At 43.7% G+C, this 15819-nt stretch overlaps 1 protein-coding gene across 4 annotated transcripts in view; it reads right to left on the reverse strand.

Moving 5' to 3' along the window:
- CRYBA2 (crystallin beta A2) overlaps positions 1–15819 on the reverse strand; it is a 34377-nt gene that overhangs the window by 17620 nt on the left and 938 nt on the right. The window contains exon 1 of one of the 4 annotated variants that reach the window (XM_083753660.1): positions 3519–3773. The exons of 1 other annotated variant lie outside the window; for it this stretch is intronic. The gene's annotated coding sequence lies outside the window, so the exon portion shown is untranslated. Of the gene's footprint in view, positions 1–929; positions 984–3518; positions 3774–15819 lie in introns of those variants that run through there. 2 more of the 4 variants (XM_083753659.1, XM_083753661.1) reach the window with 2 other exon arrangements.

Genomic DNA, 15819 nt, shown 5'->3' on the forward strand with positions numbered 1-15819 from the left:
TTCTGCCCTCACCGCCAGTGGGAGAGGAGGCGGGGGGGTGAAGGGGGCCCTGGGGGGGAGGTGGATGTCAGGAAACTGCCATCGGAAGGACAGGTGGTGGACAGGCTCCAGGAGAATAGGAGAGACTCTGCAGCAGAAGAAGGAACCAGCAGGGGGAGTGCAGGAGTTACAGCGGAGGGGAGGCTCTGGGATACTTCTAGTGAGAATAGTGAAGAGGGAACAAGACCCCCCTTAGGAACTCCCACCCTTCGCCGGAAACTGTCACGCAGAGAGTCACGAAGGCGCATGTCCGTCAAACAGCTTTTATGTTGGCGTAAGTTCCGTAGACGCCCACTGTCAGGTACTACCAGCGACTGACGGAGCCATGCTTTGGGGGCTCTGTTAGTGCCTCAGTTTGGATGACCAGCCAAACCCCAGAGGGATCAAGCTTTTACGCACAAGCAGCTCATTATCCCATCACAGGGTGTTGCTGGGTGAGCCCACATGGGTGAATCGCAGGAGGGAGAAGGTGCCACTGGTCCTTAAGGAGGCAATGGTCCATTGCCTTCCCAAGAGGGATTCCATGGATACAGAGGTACTGAACAACTATTGTCCAGTTCCCAATAACCTCTTATTGGACAAGTTGCTTGATCGTGCATGAAAACAGCCTTTGTCACTCTGTTCAGTCAATTGCTGCAAGAGATTTTACTTCCAAATTTTGTAGGTGCGTTATAGTATATATAAAAATATGTATGTACTGTAGTGCTTTTCTAGAAAGCCCAAAGCACACATACAGTGCATCATTAATGATGCCCCTGTAAGGTAGGCCAATATGATTAGCCACATATAATATAGCTTGAGGAGGATAGTAGTTCGCCGAAGGCACCTACTGAGTTCTTGACTGAGCTGTTTGGTCTGAGGGGCATCCAGTTCAAAGCACATGCTCTTACCCACTCCCCAGATGTCTTTAGGAGAAGGATCTTTTGAGAGGAAGGCTCTGAAGGGACCTCTGAAAGGAAGAGCATCAGCTTAATGTTTCTCTGTATTTGGACACTGGACACACACACACACACCCTTGCCCTTGGTACACAGTGTGAAAGGAAAGAGACCTGCTGATATCCTGAGCACAGCTTCTCCCACCCCCGCCCTGAACATCAAGTTACCTGTCTGGCCCCTGATTGCTATGGGGACTAATCCACCTGAAAGGCCACAAAAGACCAGCCAGCTGTTACCACACAGATGATGATGTCTCAATGCCTGGCTCCCGGGACTGAACAAGGGTCTCTAATTGATGCCGCTTCCATAGCGGAAGCCTCCTAGCTCCATAGAACTGTATATAGCATAGATAGACCCTAAACATATGAACTCACAGAAGTGACACTCTATGAACTACTTTGTTTAAATAAATAAAAAGTGTGCCACCTCTCTCAAACTTGAGGCAGTTAACAACAGTGATAAAAAGTGAGATAGAATTTCACAGCTAAAACAAAAACAAAGACTTGGGGGGAGGGGGAATTAGAATGCCTATATCTAAAAATTACCCCCCAAATATGTGCATTGTATTCCCCACCCCCGCATGTCAAGAGAGAGGGAGGGACACGACTGGATTTCTTCCTGTAAACTTGACTAGTATGTTGGAGCAACCACTGTGAAGGTCCTGCTTCCTTCCTCAGGATCAAAACGCCTGAGCAGGGCCCAACAAGAGGGACTTTAACTGGCAGCAGTACAGGTAGCTAGAGAGATGCCCCAAATTAGGAATACAGATTGGTAAAACTTTTTATGTTGATGTCAGCAACATTCCCCCAGGGAATGTGCAGATGCTTAGTGTGGTCAGAGCCAAAACTGAGCAGGCTTATTCCTTTTCTATTTCCCTTTCTGACACCCCCTTGTCTGTCTTTCTTTCTTTCTTTCTTTCTTTCTTTCTTTCTTTCTTTCTTTCTTTCTTTCTTTCTTTCTCTCCCCCTTTTTCAGCCCTCTCAGTGATCTGTCCAGGGAGGGGCAGATTGCTCTTGCTAGAGGTCTGATCACTTGCAGAGCTTTTCCCCACTTCCTCCTTCAGCTTACCCCCCTTTTGCCCCATCTCCACTCTCCCTGCAGACAACAGCTATGTGTGGCTTTGGGGTCCAGGTTTTGCACCTTGTCCTGGTGGATCTAGAGGGTGCAGGCTGGAATTTGTGTGTTGTTTGGATGTGGACATCGGAGGTGGCATTTGGCTATAGATTTGCTAAATGTGTGTGTTAATGCATGTACAAAGGGTAGCCAGATGTAAAGATGGTAAGACTCCTGTATCTTGAAATGGCTGTATATAAGAGGGGATGCTCACAGGTATAGATTGTCACTTAGGAATGAAAATACAACACTTTCCAAAAAAAGCAGCCCCAACTGTTGAAAGAATCAGGGTCCTGGTTCTCCTTTACATGTGGTAACTCTAGATATAGGACAGGATGCAAGCATTTTCATGAGCATATGTGCATGTGTTAGGATACTCAGATGTAACAAAGGAACAGGCTTCTATATTTCTTCAAAATTTTGTATAATCATAATTTCTATCCTGCCTGTTCTAGTGCTTAAAGTGGCTTGCCTCAATAAGCACAATAAACACAATATAACATTACTATTAAAACAATCACACGTAAAAAGAAAGGCTCCAGAACAGAATCATTTAAGGTCATTGTCAGCAGCAGCAGCAGCAGCAGCAGATCATGTCAACAGTACTTTCAACTGAAAGTCTTAACAAAGTGGTTTTGTATTTTATCCTTAAGGCAAGGAGGGAGTCAAACAGGGAAGTTTAGCTAGTGCAATTGTTCCCCTCATTCAGGCAGCACTGAGAAAACAACCATATACTGAAATGTCTTCTATGCAACTATTAAAAATGATGGGGGCCTTGGATAACGTTTCTGCCAAAGCCTTAGGGTTACCAGCTTTCTGAACCTTTAACAACAGTATGATCTGCAGATCCCATGAACTGCAAGAAGATCAAACCTATCCATTCTGAAGGAAATTAGCCCTGAGTGCTCACTGGAAGGACAGATCCTGAAACTGAGGTTCCAATACTTTAGCTACCTCATGAGAAGAGAAGACTCCCTGGAAAAGACCCTGATGTTGGGAAAGACTGAGGGCACAAGAGGAAGGGGACGACAGAGGACAAGATGGTTGGACAGTGCTCTCGAAGCTACCAACATGAGTTTGACCAAACTGCGGGAGGCAGTGGAAGACAGGAGTGCCTGGCGTGCTCTGGTCCATGGGGTCACGAAGAGTCGGACACAACTAAATGACTAAACAACAACAACAACAACAACATGATCTGCAGAATTAGCTATCTCCATGCTCCGGAAAGTTGAAGTCAATTTGAAGTACACGTAGTTGCTGAGGGATTCCCCCCCTTTCTGGCCAGTTATTGGTGACCCTATGCAAAACTCAGAATAATTGTACAGAAAAGGGAACTTCACTATTCAAAGTACAGGAACCCAGTCCTCTTTGTTTCAGCTGGGCACCCTAGTTGAAGCTTTGTCCTCTATTATTTCCTGATGATATATTACCTTGTAGTCAGTAAAGGATGGTTTTCAAAGGGGGCTTGGGTTGGGAAAATGTGGTGTTGGTGTTGTGAAATTGATGGAAACGGAATAATAATAAACACCCTAATTTGTGTTGGTAGCAGAATATTTACAGCTTAGGGAGTGGACGATTTCCACCTTCAGTGGTCAGCCCTGCTGGTGGGAAGAATCAGGGGCAACAGACTATTTAGCAGAGCAGATAGGGAAATTTCTCGTCACATGGGGACCTAAACCTCTAGTGCTACCTGGCCCAGTTGCTAGGTAGCACACTTCCAGGGGAGGGGCTGTTTCCCCTATGGTGATCATGGTAACACATGGAACCTTGAAAGAGCAGCAGTTTTTGTTAATTTCCTCTATGGTTACCACAGAACCTTCAAAGATTAAAAGTTGGGAACAACCACTAATCAACAACCATTAGTAGCAGCAGTAATTAATAAGGGTTGAGGTATGGACATTTCCCACTCCCATCCCTCCAGAGCTTTCACACTCACCATTGCCTTAAAAAAATATATTATCATGCTTCCTGGCAGCTGCCTTGGAGATGGTTGTGAGGAAGAAAGGTAGTGTAGACAGGGCTGTGGCACCATCACCTCTCTCTCAAATACACAAACCTGTAAACTATGGCAAATATAATCTCCCCAGATATTTTTCTGTTATGATGCATTTATCTTTCCTTGGCTCAGCACTCAGGGTCACTGGGTGTGGCAGAGAAGGAAGGATGTTGGTCTGACATGATCATCAATGATCAGCAATTCCTTCTCTGGCCTTCTTGCCTTCTTGATCCTCTTTCAAGCCCAGTAGCCTCTGTCTCCATAGTGGTTCTTTCACTGGACCACTGGCCTCAACTGTTCCTACTGTACCTCTTTTCCTGGCCTGTGGACTCCTTGACCCTCATTCTGGCCAATGGCCTCTGACACGCTACCCAAAAAGAAGCTCTTCCTGCTGCACTAGCCTCTTGGCTGTCCATAGCATCACTTTTCCAGGCCCACTGGCCTGATTCACTACCTCTGTTTCTGGACCTTTGTTCTCTTTGCCTGCCATGGGGCAGGATTCTCTTCCTAGCCCACTGTCCTCAACTGTCTGCAGAGGGATCCTCTTCCTGGCTTGCTGGCCTCCTTGATTATCCTCTTAGTGCCTCTTAGTGTCTTCCTTCTGGACCCTGGCTTCCTCTATTGTCCTCAAACCAGCTCTTTTCTTCCTTGACCATCCCCTCTTCTGCCCGCAAGGCAGTGTCTTTTGCTGACCCACCAGCCTTTAGAATCCTCCCCAGAGGCACCCTCTTTCTAACTTCTTTTCAATCCTGCGCTAGTATCTGTGATTTATGTCAGTCTCGCAGATCTGTCTCAGTCCAGTAAGTCCCATCCAATTCCCCAGCAATACGGAATAAATTTGTGACTTCACTCCTTGGCACTTATAACTTACTGTTTTCACCATTTCTTTGTACCATATATGTAATCTGCAAGTTTGAAGTTTAATTATAGGGTCGTTCAAGATAAGCTGCAGTTGTAGGGTTTGCAACCATGCTAATTCTAGACTGTTTATAATCTTTTGGCTTTTTCCATATATATTGAGTACAAACTCTCTACATTATAGACGTAAGCTCACTTAACAGCCATTTGGTCTTCTAAACAATATACCGTATCTGTCATTTTCAATTAAGCCTAGGAGTGGAGTAACAAGGAAACTATTGGATAGGATTGAGGTTCTCATAGGGTTGCCAATAACTGGCCAGGAAAAAAAATGGGGGGGGGGAATCAATCAGCAACTGCTTGGACTTCGAATTGACTTCAACTTTCCAGCGCATGGAGAAAGCTGATTCTGCAGATTATACTGTTGTTAAAGGCTCAGAAAGCTGGTAACCCTAAGGCTTTGGCAGAAATGTTATCCAAGGCTTTGTGTTCTTAATAACTTTGTCTGGCAGAAATCAACAGGTAAACACTTCCCAGCAAGGAACCATGAAAGCAGAAAATGTTTTGCTTGCAGTTTCTGCTTCTCCAGCAGATCTTAAGGGTACACAGTGTTTCTGCCACTAAAATATATAAAACAGCAATCCTAAAGTATGGAAAATAGACATGGCTTCAGGGAGAGAATCTGAGGGATATTCGGCAGTGCTGAACAATCACCATTGATAGCATCAGCAATAAAACTTGCCTCTGATAGCTCATGAATGAAACCCTAGCGGGTGGATCTGTCCCTCCTGTACTTGGTGACGATTGTGGTACAGTGAGAACAGAACATCCTATTGCCTGAGGGTGCCCAGACAGACAGCTCGGTGGGAACAACAACCCTGCCTAATAAAGGGGCTGAATATTTCATCCTCATTCAGCCACCTTGTGAGCTCATGCTGACAGGTGAGATTTAAACCAGCAACATTTCAGCTTGTAATGTTCTTAGCTCCTATGCCACATGGTTCAATGGGAGCTCCCCCCCCCCCATTCAAATTGCAGACTTGCACACTTCAGATCAGGATCATAGCATGGAGCAAATGATTAAAGTTCCTCTCACTTGCACTGAAAACTGGCCTGGCCTTCTGCATTGCCTATTTGTGTAAAAATAAAAACAACAACCTAAGCTAAAGGGCACAGCTCTAACGTTATGCTCTAGTTTAGCCCCTACAGTTGCTATGTTTTGGTTTCAAGCTTATAAAATTCCTAAACAACTGGCCCAGGGTTATAACTGATTTTTAAGCCTTGTAGCCCAAGCCTATGCATGCTTACCCTAGATAGTTTGGTGCCCTTTAATGTTTTGTTAAAATTGGCTGCCAATTGGTTGGCAACTTGCAGAGGCCAAACTAAAATAAGATGTTGGAGATCTGTGTCTGAAACACTCATCATTTAATATTTTTTAAGCAGCTGCTGGGCCTGGGCCACTTCCAGTAGAGAACACAGCACTAACGAAGCAGGGTGTTAACCCATTCAGCTAATGTAAAATACCACCAGGTGATTTTCTGGTATTTTCCTTCACCAGAAAGGCAGCCCTTATTTAGGTTGAGTATGGAAGGGTAAATATTATTATCTAAATCCATGGTTCCCAACATGGGGCACACACCCCAAACGGGGGAAATTTGAATTTTAAGGGGGGCAATTTGAGAATGAGTTATTAACAGTTAATGCTTCCTCCACATGAATAATAATTCACTTTTTGAATAATAAAAATTATATGTCACGGGGGGGGGTGTATCAGGATTTTACAGATGTTTAGGTGGCACATGGCAAAAAAAAGGTTGGGAACCACTGATCTAGATCCTTGGTCTCTCTCCTGCCACCCAACTCCTCAAAAATACATTAATATGAGACCAGTTGTCAAAGGTGGATTAAGTGGACTACTCAACAAACAACATATTTAGTCTGGTTGACCCCCGACATGGTTCATTTCTGCAGCCACTCCTTGTCTCCCAAACTATTGTCTCATCTCTTGTAGGTTGGAGTCTAGGAGTCCTGGTTGCAGTCCTTGGCTAGTTGGGGTTAAGGTGACCTGCTAGGAATTGTAGGTTGGAGTCTAGGAGTCCTGGTTGCAGTCCTTGGCTAGCTGGGGTTAAGGTGACCTGCTAGGAATCAATCACTAAAGCTTCTTGCTCTGGAGTCTTATGAACACACATATCACACCATGCAGTTAACAGGAAAGAAATTCTATAGCAGCTAAAAACTTCTCTAGGGTTTCCACAGCCCAGCCCTGCACTATAAACTCCAACTGTCTCACTCCAGCTGCTTCCAGACACCATGGACTCACATCTGTTTGGTTGCTGGCATCTGTCTGTTTTGGGAGACTGGTGGAATGCGCTTTAGGGAGTGTTGGAAAGTTGTGCCGCCTGCTGCTGTTGTAGAGACTGATATGGGAGAATGCCATGTGCATAGCCGGGGAGGGGCTGAGGGGCAGCTGCCCCCCACCCCCAAATCAAATGAATAAATAAAAACACTTAGCTGACCAACTGAGTCTCGGATAACTTGGTTCTGCCCCCTCCCAACATAAAGCCTGCCCTAAAATAAATCCTGGCTATGCCCATGGAGAGGGACGCTGGTGGCACTGTGGGTTAAACCACAGAGCCTAGGACTTGCTGATCAGAAGGTTGGTGGTTCGAATCCCCGTGATGGGGTGAGCTTCCATTGCTCGGTCCCTGCTCTTGCCAACCTAGCAGTTCAAAAGCACGTCAAAGTGCAAGTAGATAAATAGGTACCTTTCTGGCGGGAAGGTAAACGGCGTTTCCGTGCACTGCTCTGGTTAATGCTGGCCACATGACCTGGAAGCTGTCTGCGGGCAAACGCTGGCTCCCTTGGCCTATAGAGCGATATGAACGCCACAACCCCAGAGTCGGTCACGTCTGGACCTAATGGTCAGGGGTCCCTTTACCTTTACCTTTTTTATACCCATGGAGAGTGCCTCTGACTTGCAGACATAAAATGAAACATGTTTGATTTTTCTGTGTCACATAGACCCCCCACAGTATTGGTTTTACCATGTCCAAATCAGCCTTGCTCCACAGGGGCAGAAGAGATGACTGCCCAGAGAGGTACTGGAGTGGGTGGGACCACTAGAGGGAATTTCATCACCCCTGCATGGCAAGCTGCATCTGCTAAACAATTTGTGTGTGTGTGTCAAGAAGACCTGTTAAACACACAAGCCTTTTCTTCCTTTGTATCTTGCTGCCCTATTAAGGACTACCTGCAGCTATATTTGCATCTCTGCTTTCTGTTTGCTCAGGGATGCATCCACAAAACATGCTGCAGTTAACTCCTAGCTACCACATCCTGGTGCCTTACCCTGACAAGCGGGAACTTACCACTACCCTCCCATTCCCTGTCTGGGCAGGCTTTTTACCTTGACCCAAGATACAGATCAAAAGACTGAAAAACACAGGACAACTTGGGTGCACTGATGCAGAGTTCAGCCCCTGCCAGCACTTCCTGTACTTTGAAGAGACGTAGAGAAGAAGACTGAATTTGACTAGGTGGGCTTCTTTTTAAGGGCTGGGAATGGCCGGCGCTAGAGTCCCAGCTGTTGTGCAAGGATGACATGTTGGCACCACACCTGACTTCAGTTCTATTATATCCAGGTTATCAACCTCTGTGTTTGTGCATCTAATAAATGCACACTGGTTCCCGTTGGTTTATGCGTAATGTGAAATGTAGTTGTGCTAGTCACAACCACATTTTAGGGGTGTCACAGCTATTTTAGGTATGTTGTTGATCATCTGTGACAGGTGACACCACACACACACACACACACACACACACACACACCAAATACCTTTTGAAAAACTATTTGATAGTTTAAAAGATTATTTGGAGGCCATGCACTCCTCTAGTTTATGAATCTAGCTGTATTCTTTCTTCCTTTAAGGAACTCCCTCCCTCGGGTCACTTCTGCATCATTTTTTGGAGATTTCACTTTAGAGACAGGGTTGCCAACTTGGAAAAAAGTAGCTCCTGTTTTTGTGCTTTTAATGGAAACATTAGTAGGTGTCAGTGGTGTGAAATCATCACTTGATTTCAAGCTGTTTTACAAGGCACAGGAGCTGATCAGTTGTTTTCTGGCCAGTTGGCAATCTTAACTAAATATTATGCATTTCCCTTAGAGCATAAAATTAACTAGTTTTATTTAAGGGAGAAACAGCAGCATAACAGGATCTCACTCTTATCTATCACACTTTCATTATTAAAAAGTCACTGGTGGGCAGGGGAATATCATGAAACAGTTAAAAAATAAATACTTTCAGAATGCTGTCCAAGGAAAAATCCTGAAGAATGATATTTGGATTCTTGGAATTATAGGCAGAAAAATTGATAAAGTTAACAGGATGGACTTTGGTTGAGATTTGTGAAATGACTTTAGTGCCTAAGAAAACAAAAGGCAATGTGGGAATAATAATAATGCCAGTGAGTGTAGGTTGCATCTGAATATAAAAGGTAAAGGGACCCCTGACCATTAGGTCCAGTCATGACTGACTCTGGGGTTGCAGCGCTCATCTTGCTTTATTGGCCAAGGGAGCCGGCGTACAGCTTCCAGGTCATGTGGCCACCATGACTAAGCCGCTTCTGGCGAAGCAGAGCAGCACACGGAAATGCCGTTTACCTTCCCGCCAGAGTGGTACCTATTTATCTACTTGCACTTTTGACGTGCTTTCGAACTGCTAGGTTGGCAGGAGCAGGGACCGAGCAACGGGAGCTCAACCCATCGCAGGGATTCGACCTGCCAACCTTCTGATCGGCAAGTCCTAGGCTCTGTGGTTTAACCCACAGCGCCACCCGTTTAAATAGAATCTATGTAAATGAAGTGTGGTGTAGTTTTCAGGGTGTCCTGGTTTTTACTTTTTGAAACATGGCAACCCTAAAATAAAGCTTGAAGTATTTTCAATTTGCTAGGAGGGAGGCCTCCTAGAATGCATCTGATAGATTGAGGAGAAAAGAGGAACTGATCTGAAGGGAGCAGCCCTGATCTGTGCATATGGTTGCCTCCATGTTAGGAACCAATATTCTATGCCCTTTGCAGTTACAGTGTAATAGAAATGTAACAAGTACAGCTGTCATCATAATTTCATTTCCATGCAAAAAATAAATAAATGAAAAAGGCTTGCCTGTTGGGCGCCTACCTGCCAAAAAGCAATTAAAAGCACAGTCTCCTTCCATAAAAAACAGATGGCATCCCATTTGTGAAGAAGCAGATTTGTGTTCTCTTAAGCAGTTAAAACCATACATGGTTCAAGTTAGAGAGAGAGCTTAAATGTGTTGGTCTGTCTACAAGGTGGCCACTTATATATCACCAAAATAAAGGGCACAGATTTGCATAGCTAGGAAAAATATTGCCATAAATAAATAAACTTGTCAAGACAGTTTTAAACTGGTGGGGTTAAACAGATAGCAGTGCTGTTTGAGATTACAGTCCTTACCAGGGAGTAAGCCCCATTGAACTCAGTGGGACTACCTTCTAAGGAGACACTCTTTGTTAAATGCCTAGGGGACCTGGCTCTCAATTATCAGTTTGTTTCAACAAATGGAGACTGGCTCAAAACAGTCAGATGAGTGTTTTTAACACACACACATACATGTGGGCTGGTTATCATTTTGTTCAGACTGTATTGGGGGCTTTGCTATTAGCATATTTGAAGTGACCAACAGCTTTTTATTTCTTTTTGCTTCTTTTTCTGAATAGTATTGTAACTGCTATTTTCTAATACCCACCTGTTGAGCTCTGACTCACTGCCATTTCTGGGGAAGGAGAAAATGTTTTGTTTGAATAGGGTGAATGAACTTCCTGAGAAGGTTTAATTATACAGATGGTGATTTTCATCTAACCCATGAGTTTGAAAGGGGGTGTCTCATTTAAGTGGTACCCATTAACATGTAAATGTTGATACATATGTAAGTGGTGTTTTTGCTGTCTTAACTGCAGAACTGTTACCATGGTGTTCATGCTGTACTTTGTGGTAATTTTCCTCTTAATGAAGGAGAAGTCTTTCTGCCTCATAATACTAGAAATCAAAATCAGGGCCATTTTATCTAAGATGAATGCTGGAAAATGCTTATTTAGTTATTTATTATTAAATATTTTCTTGATTTACAGAAGTATGTGTGATGTCTCCCGTATTTTTTCCATGTAACATTTTTACAAATCCGTTTCATTTGTTGAGACATTAGGAAGAAAAGGGGTGGAGGGGGGGAAGATGGGTGGGGTTGGGGTTGGGGTTGGGTGGTGATGTTTCTATTTTGCTTAATGTATGTAGGGTTTGGTGTCAGCGTTGCTTGTGCAGGTTCTCTCCTGTTCACTTGTGTTCTTCTGGTGGTGAGAGAGGTTGGGGTTGGCCTAGGGTGTGGTTGCTTGTTTGTGATTGGCTGTGGTGATCTTTGTTTTCGTGTGTGAGTGGGGTGTGTGTGTGTTTTGGATCAGTTTAGCCATATTGATTTGTATGCTGTTGGTGAATTATTGTCATTGTCTTGTTGGGCTGTGTATGTGATAAAGGGGAGCCATACCGGGATAAAGGCATCATCTTCTGTTTGTCCCCATTTCAGTTTATTGGTTAATTTTTCTAGTAGGGCTGTTTCCCATACTATTTGGTACCATTGGTCCATGCTTACTCCTGACAGGTCTCTCCAGTGTCTGGTTATGGTGCTTCTGGCTGCTGAAATTAGGTGGGCTATGAGTTCTTTGTGGTGTAAGTGGGCATTGTTGTCTTGGAAGATGTTTAGTAGGGCCAATTCTGGGGTGATGTCTAATACTTGCTTAGTTATTTTACATATTTCTCGTATGGCTGTTGTCCAGAATAGTTGGATTTTGGGGCACTCCCACCACATGGAGGTATGTGCCTGTGGAGGTGCACCCTCTAATGCTGGAAAATTCTGAACAAAGGAAAGTACTTCTTCACACAGCATGTTGTAAAACAATAGATTCCGCTGCCTCAGGATGTAGTAGTGATGGCCACAAACTTGAATGGCTTTAAGAGAGTATTGGACAAATTCATGGAGGATGCCTATATTTCTACATCCATTTGTTGTGGCAGTATGTCTCTGAATCAGTGTTAGAAATTAGTCAGGCACCAGGTACATTTTGCAACTAGTACAGGTCCAATTGCGACCATGTGGAAATCTCTGGATGCCAGATTGGCAGTTGGGGGAAACAAAATGTCACAATATTTTCCTTGAAGCGTGAATTTGCTTTATTCTGGATTGTTTGGTTTGATGTTTTAATGTGTTGTAAACCGCTTTGAGATTTGTGTTTTTTGAATATAAAGCAGTGTAGAAATGAAATCGATAATAATAATAAACCCCACTACAAAAAATACCCAAAACACATGCCAAGACATTCCATTGTGGTGATCACAACCTATATTTAAGGTGCCATTTGGCAATTAGATTATATATCTGATTTTCTAACACTCCTGAATACTTATTGCTGGGAATGACATGGGGAGGTGCTGTTGTGTTCAGGTCTTGCTTGTGGATTTCTATAGGCCACTGTGATAACATGATGCTGGGCTAGATAGATCTTTGGCCAGATCCAGCAGGACCTTTGGCCTGGCCTTCTTATGTTCTTCTTATGTTCTTGACAACATGTCATTTTAATATGTAGATTAAATAGAAGTGCAGAGTAACGGTCTATGAAAGCTCTCCACTAAGGTTCCAAACTCATTGCGAGGTATAATGTCTGTACTATTAATTGGTATAAGGCACCCAACCATGTTGCCTTCCAGATGTTTTGGACTATGATTATGGCCATGCAGGCTGGGACTGATAGGAGTTGTGTTCCAAAACAACTGAAGGGCAACAGATTGAGGAAGGCTGCAGCAAGGTCCTGAGTCGTCTGCAACTTCTGTGCTTTCCAACCTGCTCTTCCTCTTACACCCCTTCCTTGCTGGTTTTGAGTTTAATTTATGGTTCCTGCTGGCCACAGAATAGTAGACAGGAAAGAGGATAGGTGAAGGGATTTGTGGAAGAACAGAGTAGGCTGTGTGGTTGCTGTATTGTCTCTTGGTGTAATAAGGCAAAGTTTTAAGCACTGTCTCCAGTCGAGAATGCTGGCAACCCTACTGTGGATACCATAGGGCAAATATCCTGTGGACCTGCATTGTGACCAGTGAACCAAATCCAGTAGCCAGTAAGTATGATTTTATAAGGAGCTCTGCCAGTTAGATCATACATATTAAATCTCCGAAGCACAAACACACTCACCAGAAAGAAACTACTTGGCCAGCTTCTGTGCCTGTAACAGCAACTTGATAGGGAGAAATCAGCAAACGAGGCTTTTCACAGCATTGAGGGAAAATAGTATAACTTACTAACATCTGCACGTCAAGTTATCTTAAAAGCACAGTTACTGGGGCTAGTGGAAAAATTAGAAACCCTAGGGACAGGGTAGGAGTCCTCATGGCCCAACTGTACTTTGCTGAAAGGAAACAAAATGTAGTGGAGAGTTGTCTGTTATTTGTGTCCAGGTATCCAGGTTGTTCCTTTTTTTCTTACCAGGCAGAGGAAACTTTCCCCATTATTTGATGCTGGAAAAAGCATCACTTTGCTGAATTTCTGTTTGTTACCTAGTGGTTCAAAAGCAGAAAGGCCCTGCCAAGTAAAGATTGGCAATCTTCTTTTGAAGAAGTTCTGTGAAAGCTGAGTAATTCACATGGTTGTGATTGCTAAAATATTCATGTGTGTTCTATAGTCAAAAATTGCTTGTTGGTGCATTTGAAACTGATAGTTATCTTGTTTATGTGTTTGAAAAAAAGGGCTTTGGGGAAAAGCAATCCTTTTGTAAATGCAAATTTGTCCACATGAAGACGTCTTAATATATACAAAAAATTGGTTGATTTCTAAAGTATGATTTTTGCTGCAGGGTACCTATTGTTTAGAGTTGATTTATGTCCGAAACTAAAACAAAATATCCAAGATGGAAATTAGGGTCAATGAACCATTGTTATCTACTTTTGGTTGGTGAAAAGTTAAAATGTTAATGCAGCTAAACAAATACAGTACAGTACTTGCTTATTCATTTAAATAGCTGGGATTCAAGGAGAGCATCTGAAAAGTGCACAATTCATAGGCAGCTATGATTGTTCATAGTAAGGTGCCTTAATTCAATAGATTTATGGTACAATCTATGTCATGTATACTCAGATGTAAGACACATTAAATTCAATGGGACTTGGTCCTTGTCCTAGGTTAATGTGCATAGGATTGGAGATTCGGATAGTCACGTTAAAAATGTGATTCCTAAAACTCATTTGGAGTCCTTACTGGAGTCACTCTCCCTCATTTTTTACCATAGCAGTAGCAGCACTTTTCTTACATAGACCACATAAGAATTGTTGTCCTCTTTGGTTATCTTTTCTCATCCCTGGTGATAAGCAAATTTATCGCTGCACCCTGGCTAGTCCCAAAATAGCTGGCTCATAGGTAATTTTTATTCAAAACTGAAGCTAGGCTGTGTTGGCTCTCCCTTCCCGGATGCAAATCTCCTCTCCAGTTTCTGCTTGAGGTAGCAAGGACTGATGTGAGAGATAAAGTTACTGGGGACTAAGAAGAACACTCCCTAGCCCACCCTGCAACTCTCTCTCTCTCTCTCTCTCTCTCTCTCTCTCTCTCTCTCTCTCGTAACCTCCAAACTTTCAGGTATATATGGAGGAGATGCATCCGTGCTCCTGATTCTAGGGTTTTCAGAGGAACCGTTGCTGGAGATTTCCCAACTGGAAGGCAGAAGTTTTCTTTGAGTTGCCCACAACTGCATCCCTTAATATTAATCTGATTCTGTATCCATACATAAGGACTGCTGATTGCTCTTTGAACCTCACACAAGCACCCTCTTTCAGTAGGTCCCCCCCCCCCGGGAATTTGTTTTGGTGAAAGGAGGAAAACTCATATGTATTCATCTTCATTCCACTCTGTTTCCTCCCCCCATTACCGTATGGAAAGCAATTCTTTTTTTTTTTTACTACAAAAAGGCTAAAGAACACAGTATCTGGGTGATGATAATTTTTTCTTTGTATATGACAAAGCAGCTAAAATAGCCCGCCAAGAAGATCCAATCCAAAGTGCTCATAATCGAGGACAGGAGTATGTGGATGAACTGGCATTGGGAATAATGGGCGCAGTAGAAATACCCTTAAAAGCCAAATTAAAATCCTAGTTTTGCCACAGAATCCCTTTGGGATTGGAGGGGAAACTGTTTAGTTTCCGCTTCAGTTTCTTTCTGCAAAATGAGCCTAATGGGACTTGCAATTAGTGGGAGGTCAAAGGCATTAAAAGAAGGTAACAAAAGTGGCAAAATTCAGTTGGTTGATAAAGTAGTTAGAGGACAAAATGGGCAGCAATGTTACAGGTGTCCTTTGTAAACTGCATTGTCTTTCTGAACATATGATTCCTCCAAGTGCTGGCAGCCTTCAATAAAACCTTTTCCCAAGCATAGCTGCTGTGTAATGCAAGACAAAGATGGCTGACAACTCACTTCAAAATATCCCATTATAGCCATGCTCAGAAGGAGGCTTGTGGTGGCCAAGCCAAGCCTTTTATAAAGTTGCCTAGGCTGTCTATGGCTGTTTTCCTGGACAGGCTGTATTGCCAAGCGTAGCTTACTTGATGCAGAGGCTGGGTGTTGAAGCAATAGGAGGGCACAGGTGTACAAGGCTCTAAGGATGCACATGATGCCCCGTGAGCACACAGCGCATGTAGGTATGTATGCTACATGCATGTCACCCATTTCCACTGTGCAGGCATGCCATGTGTTTGCAGATAGGCTGGACCTGCCTAACGCGAGCCGAACGAACAAAACATTCACGTCAGGTCTTGTGCGTGGGGCTCGACGCGAG

This window comes from Podarcis gaigeae, assembly GCF_964106915.1.
Source record: "Podarcis gaigeae genome assembly, chromosome: 1".
Lineage (NCBI taxonomy): Eukaryota > Metazoa > Chordata > Lepidosauria > Squamata > Lacertidae > Podarcis > Podarcis gaigeae.